The 10,549-nt window shown below is 45.2% G+C and overlaps 1 pseudogene; it reads right to left on the minus strand.

Moving 5' to 3' along the window:
- Window positions 1–4,873: 4,873 nt before the first annotated feature.
- LOC123112672 (CCR4-NOT transcription complex subunit 9-like) lies at window positions 4,874–6,737 on the minus strand (annotated as a pseudogene).
- Between the last annotated feature and the right edge of the window lie 3,812 nt (window positions 6,738–10,549).

The raw sequence follows: 10,549 nt of genomic DNA on the forward strand, positions 1-10,549 counted from the left end.
GCTGCCATGACGGCGCGTGGTGCCGTGGTGGTTTTGCTTGCCGTGTAAGAGGTGGTTGCCGGTGGTGATCGGTGTAGAGTGCTCGGCCGCCGCCGATGGTGATCGGCTGTGGTGAACATGGGTTTGGTGAGCTCCGGGTGAAAGCCTAGCTAGACCTCGGTCGATGCCGGCGTCGACGACGTCCTAGGATGTCGTTCCCTTGTTGGAGGCAGCGTCGTGGAGCCCCTTCACCTCCCTCGTCATCTCAGCCACGGGCTCTTCGGGTGAAAACCCAAACTTTGGCCTTGGCCGAAGTGGGCGTCGGCGGCGTTCCTCGTTGCTTCCCTCTTGGGGGCGACGCCTTTGGAGGTCCGGTCCTTCATCTGCTGGCGGTGGCTCTGTGGCTTTGCAACTTCGTCGTCGGCTAGGCGTGTGCACAGCCTCGGGGCCGGCGTGGAAGTCGGAGCGACGGCTCCAGGTATCTCCTTCGTGCGGTGGTTGGCTTTGGTCACGAGGGTGACATGGTCATCGGCTAGGTGGGTTTGCGGCCTCGGGGCCGGAGTGGATACCGGTGCGGCGGTGCCGGAGATCTCGTGTGCGTTGGGTGTTGGCTTTGGCCTCTAGGGCGATGGAGCCATTGACTAGGCTGGTGCGTGGCCTCGGGGCCGGTGTGGATGTCGAAGGGCGGCTCCGGAGCCCAGTGTTCTGTTGTAGGGTGTCGTCTGTGGTCACTTGGGTGACAGTGTCGTCGACTCGAGTGGTGCGCAGCCTCGGGGCTGACGTGTGCGTGTATCGCAGATGTATCAGTTTTCGGTCAGTTTTTCTTATAAACTGGTCAATTCTCTTCTTCTTAATGAAAAGACAGAGCTCCGGCCGGTTGCTCGAAAAAAAACTGCAGCAAATTATGGCGGGGCCCACCCGACATAATGGCGGTAACAACATTTTAAGGGGTAAAAACCCAAACAAAGTTTGCTGATTTTGGATAGTAATTTCTGCTAAAACAGATTAAAAAGTGTCACAGACCGCATCTAACGGGAATTTACTCCTTTATGTTCCCTCATTGCCAGGCTGTAGTGCATATATTTTCTTCAGACACACAAATTTTTATCAAGTATATGTAGCGAAAAGTATGGACATTTTCCAAAGCCACTGCCACTAGGCGTACATCCACAGAACAAAGCCGTTGAGCACCTCGGCCGGGCAGGAAGCACCGGACACGCACGGCATGCAAGCACTGGGCGCGGAAGGCGTTCCCCTTCCGCACCAGCCTGGCGCTGGCCGGCATCCGCCCACCTTGAGGTCCATCTTCTTGTCCACTAGATCAGGATCGCGCCTCGGCGCTAGGATGCCGGTCGCAACGATGTGGCCAAGTAAGTAATGGTCAAGTTAGTAGAAAGCCAGGCTTAGCATACGTATTCAATCAGGATTACAAAATAAAAGAAGAAAGAAACATTCACATGTAATAAGAGCAAGACACCATCGATTGATACCAAAACTGTAGTATAACACGTCTCCATAGCCATGAGAACAATATTACAACACATTTGAAGGATGCAATGCTCATATACAGGATCGGCAACGCGCCTTGGCGCGAGGGTGCCGGTCCCAACGATATGGTCAAGCGGTCGAAGATCAAACGGCATAATGCATTTGTATGAAGGAGAGTTCAACATATGTAATAGGACAACCATTATCGTGTTCGGGGGTAAGAAGAAACATGCACTCTGTACCAGAAGAGTAACATCATCGAGTTCAACATGGTCATGAGATCATAAAAACTAACCCTTCCCAGAAGCAAGGCAACATCCAATTCAGCATTGTCATATGATTACAAAAGCTAATTAACTAACATTAAGTTCAATAATATGAGAAGGAACATAAGAGAGCAAAAAGCCAACAGTGGCAATGGAGCCGATAAAACTACAAAACCATAATTAGGCATACAACAGATAGCTTGGTTCAATTGCCTCCATGAGTTCCATTCCAATTGAGATGCGACGCCAAAAATGACCAACAAAATATCAGATGCGTTTGTCCTGCTTCCAGATGCCTCTATTTTGTGCCCATCAAATTTGGCAAAATTTCTCATAATTCTCAAATATATCACTTTAAATATGAAAACTGATACATGCACACATATGTAATGAAATTAAACATGACTAAAGCAACAACAGAGTGAAAGTCTCGTGAATATGAGAAGAAATGTTACAAATGTTCTGCATCCTTTTGACACTACCAATCCAAAGTCATTATTTCTATGGGCAATTTTTTCACAAGCTCTATTTAAATTATGTGTTTGATGAATATCAGTGGTTCTGAACTGTACACGAGTCACATGACCATAAGAAGTGCATACATAGATCATTTTCACTTGATAATATGATATAAAAAATCCATGATAAATAAAGTGTATCTATGTCAATAGTACTCCCTCCGTCCCGAAATATATGTCGCAAGGGACATAAATTTTGAACTAAACACAATTTTCAGTTACATCCTTATACAATTCAAAAGTTGGCTATCCGCTCCTCCCTTTCCCTCCCGATCCCCTCCCTCGCGTCGTCACCTCCACAGCTCGCCGCCGGCTCCAGGCCTCTGCTCCTCCCCGCAGATCCAAGCCTCTGCTCCTCCTTGCAGACCACCCCAGGCATTGCCACAGGGAGCGCGTAGGCCTCTGCTCCTCCTAGCGAGCTCAAGGCATGGGGGAGCTCCAGGAGAGCTCCTAGCGTGGGGGAGCAGCAGCAAGGGGCGGCACCTTGCCGCCCTAGTTTCCTCGCACGGCCTCCCCAGGCTCCAGGAACCGCAAGGCCGTGGTCCATCGCCAAAACGCCTCCACCGCACGAACCAACATGAATCCATGAACAAATGGGCACACGTCAAAACGACGCAAAGCTTGAGCACGCAAGAGTCACCAAAATTGTGTGCATTGTGAACTGAATTAAAATTTAGTTCACGTACTCAAAATACATTCATGGCAGTTGAAAGCACAAGTGCTCCCTAGGTGGTTTTGGTAATTAATGTCAACATATCTCTTGTTGGACTAACACTTTTATCTAGTATGTTTCAGATAAGTTCAACAATGGAGTGGCATGGACTAAAGGATGTGGGAACTCCTTTAAGATGCTAAGGACAAAGGATTGACTCAAGCTTCAAGCTCAAGACTCTTCATTTTATATTTTAGTGATCCAAGGTCACATTGAGTCTATAGGAAAAGCCAATACTATCAAGGAGGGATGAGGTGTTGCTTAATGAGCCTCTTGCTTCAAAGTGCTTAGTGATATGCTCCAAATACCCTCAACTACTTTCCCACTTCCACACATATGTCCTAAACCTAAAGTCAAACTCGGCCCCACTGATTCTTCCTATCCGGCGCCATCGAGTTTGGATGTCTTAGCCACTGCCACAAACCCTAGGCAAATCGATCTCACCGATAGGGATCTCGGTCTCACCGAGATGGGATTGTAATCTCTCTGTGTATGTCCATTATCAAAATCGGTCTCACCGATTGAGCAATCGGTACTACCGAGATTACAATGCAAATTTTCTGGTTGACTTATTATCAAAATCGGTCCCACTGAGTTTGATAATCGGTCCAACCGAGTTTGCCTGACCAACTCTCTGGAAAGCTTATTACCAGAATCGGTCCCACCGAGTTTGTGTAATCGGTCTTACCGAGATTACGTTATGCCCTAACCCTAACCGAATCGGTCCTACCGAGTTGCATTTCGGTCCCACTGAAAACCCTAACGGTCACATTATTTGCTAAATCAGTCTGACCGAGTTTAACAATTCGGTCCCACCGAGTTTGGTAGATTGTGTGTAACGGTTAGATTTTGTGTGGAGGCTATATATACCCCTCCACCTCCTCTTCATTCGTGGAGAGAGCCATCAGACTGAACCTACACTTTCAGCATCCTATTTCTGAGAGAGAACTACCTACTCATGTGTTGAGGCCAAGATATTCCATTCCTACCATATGAATCTTGATCTCTAGTCTTCCCCGAGTTGCTTTCCACTCAAACCCTCTTTCCACCAGATCCAAATCCTATGGGAGAGAGTTGAGTGTTGGGGAGACTATCATTTGAAGCACAAGAGCAAGGAGTTCATCATCAACGCACCATTTATTACTTCTTGGAGAGTGGTGTCTCCTAGATTGGCTAGGTGTCACTTGGGAGCCTCCGACAAGATTGTGAAGTTGAACCAAGGAGTTTGTAAGGGCAAGGAGATCGCCTACTTCGTGAAGATCTACCGCTAGTGAGGCAAGTCCTTCGTGGGCGACGGCCATGGTGGGATAGACAAGGTTGCTTCTTCGTGGACCCTTCGTGGGTGGAGCCCTCCGTGGACTCGCACAACCGTTACCCTTCGTGGGTTGAAGTCTCCATCAACGTGGATGTACGATAGCACCACCTATCGGAACCATGCCAAAACATCCGTGTCTCCAATTGCATTTGAATCCTCCAATCCCTTCCCTTTACATTCTTGCAAGTTGCATGCTTTATTTTCCGCTGCTCATATACTCTTCGCATGCTTGCTTGCTATATGTTGTGAATGTTAAACTTGTGCCTAAACTCCACTCAAACTTTAAAGAAACTTAAAAACTGCAACTTTGGCTCTTAGTGTCTAATCACCCCCCTCTAGACACCTCTTCTCAAGGTCCTACAACAGTAAAAAGAAACCATGAGATGATAGCACTACATACTATATCAAACATTTGTTGATACAAACATGTTTGGAGTACTCAAACATTTAAATTCAAAGATAATGTGAATCAAAGTTCAAAAAGGTGCTAGGCGTTAATTATGCATTTGGCCACCTACTTGCGCTTTTATAGCTTAGACGTGATTAGACGAAAGTAGGCGCAATTAGGCGTTTGTACTGTAGCGTGAAGTAATAAGCTAGATGGGCTGGCCTAGCCCATTAAATCACATGCCCATCTTCCTATTCTCCTACTAAAGCTTTTGTATGGTGCACAGTTCCTCATGCCGCATCTCTCCCTCGTCCTGTCTCCCTTGCTGCATGATGCCGCCTCTCCCCCTCTTCCTCTGTCCCTTGCTTAAACCGACGCGGGCCAGCCAGTAAAGAGATCCCAACAATCTAGTAAAAAGCTATCTATGGAAGCTTTAAGTACATCATGGCTCGACAACCAGTTTTGAGTTTCTTCATGTCATCCACATCATTATTTATTAGCTACCAACAGGGTAATTTAAATAATACAAATTTATATAATTGATAAAAGATAAAATATTCCAGTAAGATAAGATGAAAAGGATGAAGAAAGCAACCTACAGAAGGCAGCTACCACAGATAATCACAGCAATTCATACCATAACCAAATTAGATTGCAGCATGATTTCAGTGTTGCACCATGCAAATTTCACATAAGATTATAATTTACCATTGCCGATGCATTTTCAAAGGCTAGAAAGCATATAGACTTAGATTTATAGAAGGGGTTGAGTTCATACTGTTATGGAAAGTTCACTGCCCATCTCCATAGTACGCAGACACAGAAGGATTATTTCAGTTTGAAGCAAAATCCCAATAACTTCAGAATAATCAACCTGCATATATCAAAAACAAAGCAACAAAAATACTCTTATGGTATGCGAATCGGATATCGAAAAGAAGAAACAATATAATTTCTAACAAATCATTAGCTTATTTGGTTAAAAAATAATAGTTCCGGTTGGGATTCCTGGGATCCAATCCCAACCAGTCCATTTGATTAAAATGACTGGATTACTGGAATGAGAATACCAAAAGAAAAAGATAGTCTACAAAAAAAAGAATACAACCAATCCCCATGACTGTTTTCCCCTCTGACTCAACCCTCTCACCATTTAAAGAAAAATCTACATGGACCATCCATTCCTAGTTTGCATAAGTATCTAGTTTTAAATTACCTTCACAAGAGCACCAATAACACCCAAGCTGGTAAGCCTCAAGTACTCAAAAGGTCTGGTCTTGCTGGTAGTATTAAGGAACGGGTACAGGTACAGTGGGATGTGAGCTGCAAAGGAAAAGGAAGAAGACTTAATTATTAACCACTGTAGTTAAGATTTACTTATTCTGTAAAGTCACCAAAATGAGGAAAGCTTTTTTAATTATAAACAATGGAAATATTTAAGACTTGGCACAGAAACAGTAGCGCTCAGTACCATTCAAGAACGGGATCCTGGTCTCAGGGTGTGAAGCAACACACTGCAAATAAAAGAAGAAGTAAAATGAAATTGAGGGGCAGATGGCAAGCAAGCATGATATGAAAGTAGCAGTATTCTCAATCCACCACAAGGCCCACCAGGAGTGAGGGTTTCCTTTCTTTCTCATGTAAAAGCATACCTAAAGAAGTGCAAGTGCATTGCAGACACGGTTTCATGCAACTGGCGACAAAGTAGGAGGTGAAAGTGAAGGGTAGATTGACACAATCTCCTGCATACATTTCAAAACAGCAACACAAACTGAATAAGGAAAATGCGCAGAACCATCAACAAATTTCATATTGAAAGAAACAATACACATGCATGAGCACCCTAACTTAAATAACCAGAACTGCAGAAGTACATATTTACTCTTGCCATTGCAACTGAATTTAGAACCATGCAATAATTGTAACCTACCTGGAGCAGTGCAGCAACAGTGCCAAAGGAGTGCCACAACAGTGGAGCAAGATCTTGAAAAATATCTCGCTTCTGAAAGAGGAAAACTGAGAAACGTATTAGACAATGAATTTTCACCTCCTGCATCCCAGATTTGCAGCCAAACCTTAAACTTTAAAGTAAAATAGTTCCATGTATCAACTGTCCAGTTTGGGATATTGTCCTTGGAAAGTTGATGTTTCACTAAGAGAAGAATGATGATGCTTGCATTAGTGGCTCATACCATGGGTTCGCACTTTTGGTAGATAAAGAAGTGACAGAAAAAAAATATTAACTAAACTTCATCACTTATCTAGATAATTTGCAGAAGTAGAACATACTGTTTCTAACCTATAAATGTTTTCCTATATACTCCCTCCGTTCCAAAATAGATGACTCAACTTTGTACTAACTTTAATATAAAGTTGAGTCATCTATTTTGGAACGGAGGGAGTAGTTCACAAAATGTCTAGATTTCTTAACACCGCCTCCTGATAAGTTTGCAAAGTCATCAATAGGACAAGATTTCACAAAGTTTACACAACCTCCCTGTCCTTGAACAGGGTATCTTTACCAGATACTATAATTAAATGTGCACAGCCAAATACAGACCTTGCAGCCTGCTCCAGCACAAAAATATTCATTGGAAGTTCACTTTTACCAAGAAACAAATACACCAGGAAGCAGGGGATATTAACAAAAATGCGCTTGTGGCATTCACTCCTGAGAGATTGTATATGATAACTGTAGTATTTACCATTTTATTCGGGGGTACTATAATGGAAATGGGCACAACTATATTTTCTATTTAGTAAGAGCAAGCAGAACTAAAATAAATATAGATATCTGATGCAAACATCCAAATCGCCATCCGAGTGTGTCCAACAGAGATTGGCAACCGTTCCCGCTATGGGTACTAATAATAAGTATGGCAAAGCAAATGTTTAAAGGATGTATCATAATAAAAGCTACAAAAATCACATACCAAACCCTACTTACTTTCGCTACATATATCTACAAGTCTACAGCAAGCTAAAGGACTGCACAAAGTCACCCAATTCACATCATACTCCAGATATGAGCAGGAAAAGTTGCACTAAATTACCCACAACCACAAGCTAGTCATGGAATCGCCCTCGGGATATTGGAGAGCAACATTTCCATACCAAGCACGGATCAACGGCAACAGAGAAAGACGGGCATGCACTGATCTATACCCTAGAACCTAGATCAGCACGTGAACCGATTTACCCATAACACAACTGCCCTGCAGCTAACATCAGATAGATCATCATGGTCCCCAATCTACTTTTGCCTAGATACTGCATTGCATAACCAAGGTGTAAGGGCATATTTATCCCCAAGATGTTTTGGTGATTGATGACAATGCTTTTGCGGACTAATCATGTGCGTTAAGTTCTTTCAGAGATTCATCCATTGGCACGAGACGATTTCCTCCCCTTGGTGTGTCATTCAAGACGGTGTAGCTCCTTCGTCTCTCTGTTGGTGGACTAGTTTCATAGGAGTCACCGTACTATCAAGAGGGGATCCGCTTTGGAAAGGCTAGGGTGGAATCAACACGTACACATCCGTTTCACACCCAATGTCTTCCTTCCCGCTTCGATGGAGCAGCCTTTCCTTCCTTGTCCCTGCCCTGACCTACCCCAGCGGTAGTACCGTGGTCTTCAGCGGTAGTACCGCCGAAGCACTCAAGCGGTAGTACCGCTCCCGCGGCGGTAGTACCGCTCCCTGAGCGGTAGTACCGCTTGAGGTCTTCGGCTGTAGTACCGCAGCAGTTCCGCGCTAGTACCGCTTCGATTCTCGATCGATGTTTTTTGTGTCGGGTTTTACGGTACTAAGTGCGGTAGTAGGGGCGGTAGTACCACTCCAAGCGGTAGTACCGCGCCTACTCCCACGGTAGTACCGCTCTGGGGCTGGGTCTCTGACCTCCTCACCAGCGCGGCAGTACCGCTGGGTGAGAGCGGTAGTACCGCCCTCAGCGGTAGTACCGCCCTGCCCAAGCGGTAGTACCGCTCTATGCGTGGCTATTCAGTGGGGTAACAGTTGGATTGGTTCCCCCACTATATAAAGGTGTCTTCTTCCTCCAAGTTGACTTACCTCTTTCCCCCAAAAGCTCCATTATTGCTCCAAGATCCATTTTCGCCCGATCTCTCTCCCTAGCCAATCAAACTTGTTGATTTGCTCGGGATTGGTTGAGAAGGCCCAGATCTACACTTCCACCAAGAGAAATTTGATTCCCCCCACTTATCCCTAGCGGATCTTGTTACTCTTGGGTGTTGAGCACCCTAGATGGTTGAGGTCACCTTGAAGCCATACTCCATTGTGGTGAAGCTTCGTGGTGTTGTTGGGAGCCTCCAAGTGTTGTGGAGATAGCCCCAATCTTGTTTGTAAAGGTTCGGTCGCCGCCTTCAAGGGCACCAATAGTGGAATCAGGGCGTCTCGCATTGTGTGAGGGCGTGAGGAGATTACGGTGGCCCTAGTGGCTTCTTGGGGAGCATTGTGCCTCCACACCGCTCTAACGGAGACGTACTTCCCCTTAAAAGTAAGGAACTTCGGTAACACATCCTCGTCTCCACCGGCTCCACTCTTGGTTATCTTGTGCCTTTACTTTTGCAAGCTTACTTGTGTTGTATCTATTGCTTGCTAGTGTGCTTGTTGTCTTTGCATCATATAGGTTGTTCACGTAGTTGCACATCTAGACAACCTATTTCATTGCAAGGTTTAATTTGTTAAAGAAAAGTCTAAAAATTGTTAGTTGCCTATTCACCCCCCCTCTAGTCAACCATATCGATCCTTTCAATTGGTATCAGAGCCTCGTCTCTTTATTAAGGACTTTGTCGTCCGAAGAGTATGGTTGACACCAACGACGGTGCGGAGGAACACTCCGGTGTGAATCCCATCTCGTCTTCGGCCGAAGGGGGAACCTCGGTCTCACGTGAGGAATTCAATGTGGCTTTAGACACATTGAAAACCTCCATGATGGCCGAGGTTAAAAGCATGTTTACTGAATTTCTAGAAGGACTTAAACTATCTACCTCGCCGATGAAAGTGGGTGATCCCACTAACAAGGTGACGGATGCTACCTCCGACAAGGGGGAAGCTAACAATGAAAAGAGTCCTTCTACTAGTGGTAGAAATGGCACCGGCATCTTTGCCCATGTGGAACCTCCAATTTATGGAGGACCGATCCCCTCCACTCATTTGAATCATGCCGGTCCTCCTCCTAAATATGTGAAAAATGAAGATTTTGCTTCTTGGGTTTATCGCTTCAAGCGTCATTTAAAACATGTGAATACTAACCTTTGGAGAATCATTGAAGAAGGTTTCTATCCTCATGACCCAAGCAACTTCACCCCTCGAGAAGAAGTGGACAATCAATTCAATGAGAGTGCTCTCTTCATCATACAAGATGCAATCCTTCCCGAAGATCTCCCTCATCTTCGACCCCATGTCATGGCTAAAGAAGCATGGAAATGTGTTGAGTCTCTCTATCGAGGAAGTGCTAGTATTCAACGCTCCAACTATGAAGTGGTGCAAGATGAAACCGATGAGTTTGCAATGAAAGAGGATGAAGAACCTCGTGAGCTCTTTCAAAGAGTGACCAAACTCGCGGTCGCACTCCGAGATCATGGAAGCAAGGACACGGATGACAATTGGATCAAACGCAAGTTCCTCAAGGCCATGATGCCCTACAACAAGGCCATGTCCTCCGTCATTCGTCAAAGACCGGACTTCCACTCCATGACCTCAAGTGAAGTGTTGGATGAGTTCGTTGCAATGAGCATCTTGGACAAGACCGCCGACAATGCGGAGCTCCGTTCTCAAAGGGCAAAGAAGCCCAACCTTGCTTTGAAGGCCAAGGTTATTATGGAAGAAGAGGAAGAAGTGGAAGATGAGGAGAGCAACCCCGAAGA

The sequence above is a fragment of the Triticum aestivum genome, chromosome 5B, assembly GCF_018294505.1.
Source record: "Triticum aestivum cultivar Chinese Spring chromosome 5B, IWGSC CS RefSeq v2.1, whole genome shotgun sequence".
Classification (NCBI taxonomy): domain Eukaryota; kingdom Viridiplantae; phylum Streptophyta; class Magnoliopsida; order Poales; family Poaceae; genus Triticum; species Triticum aestivum.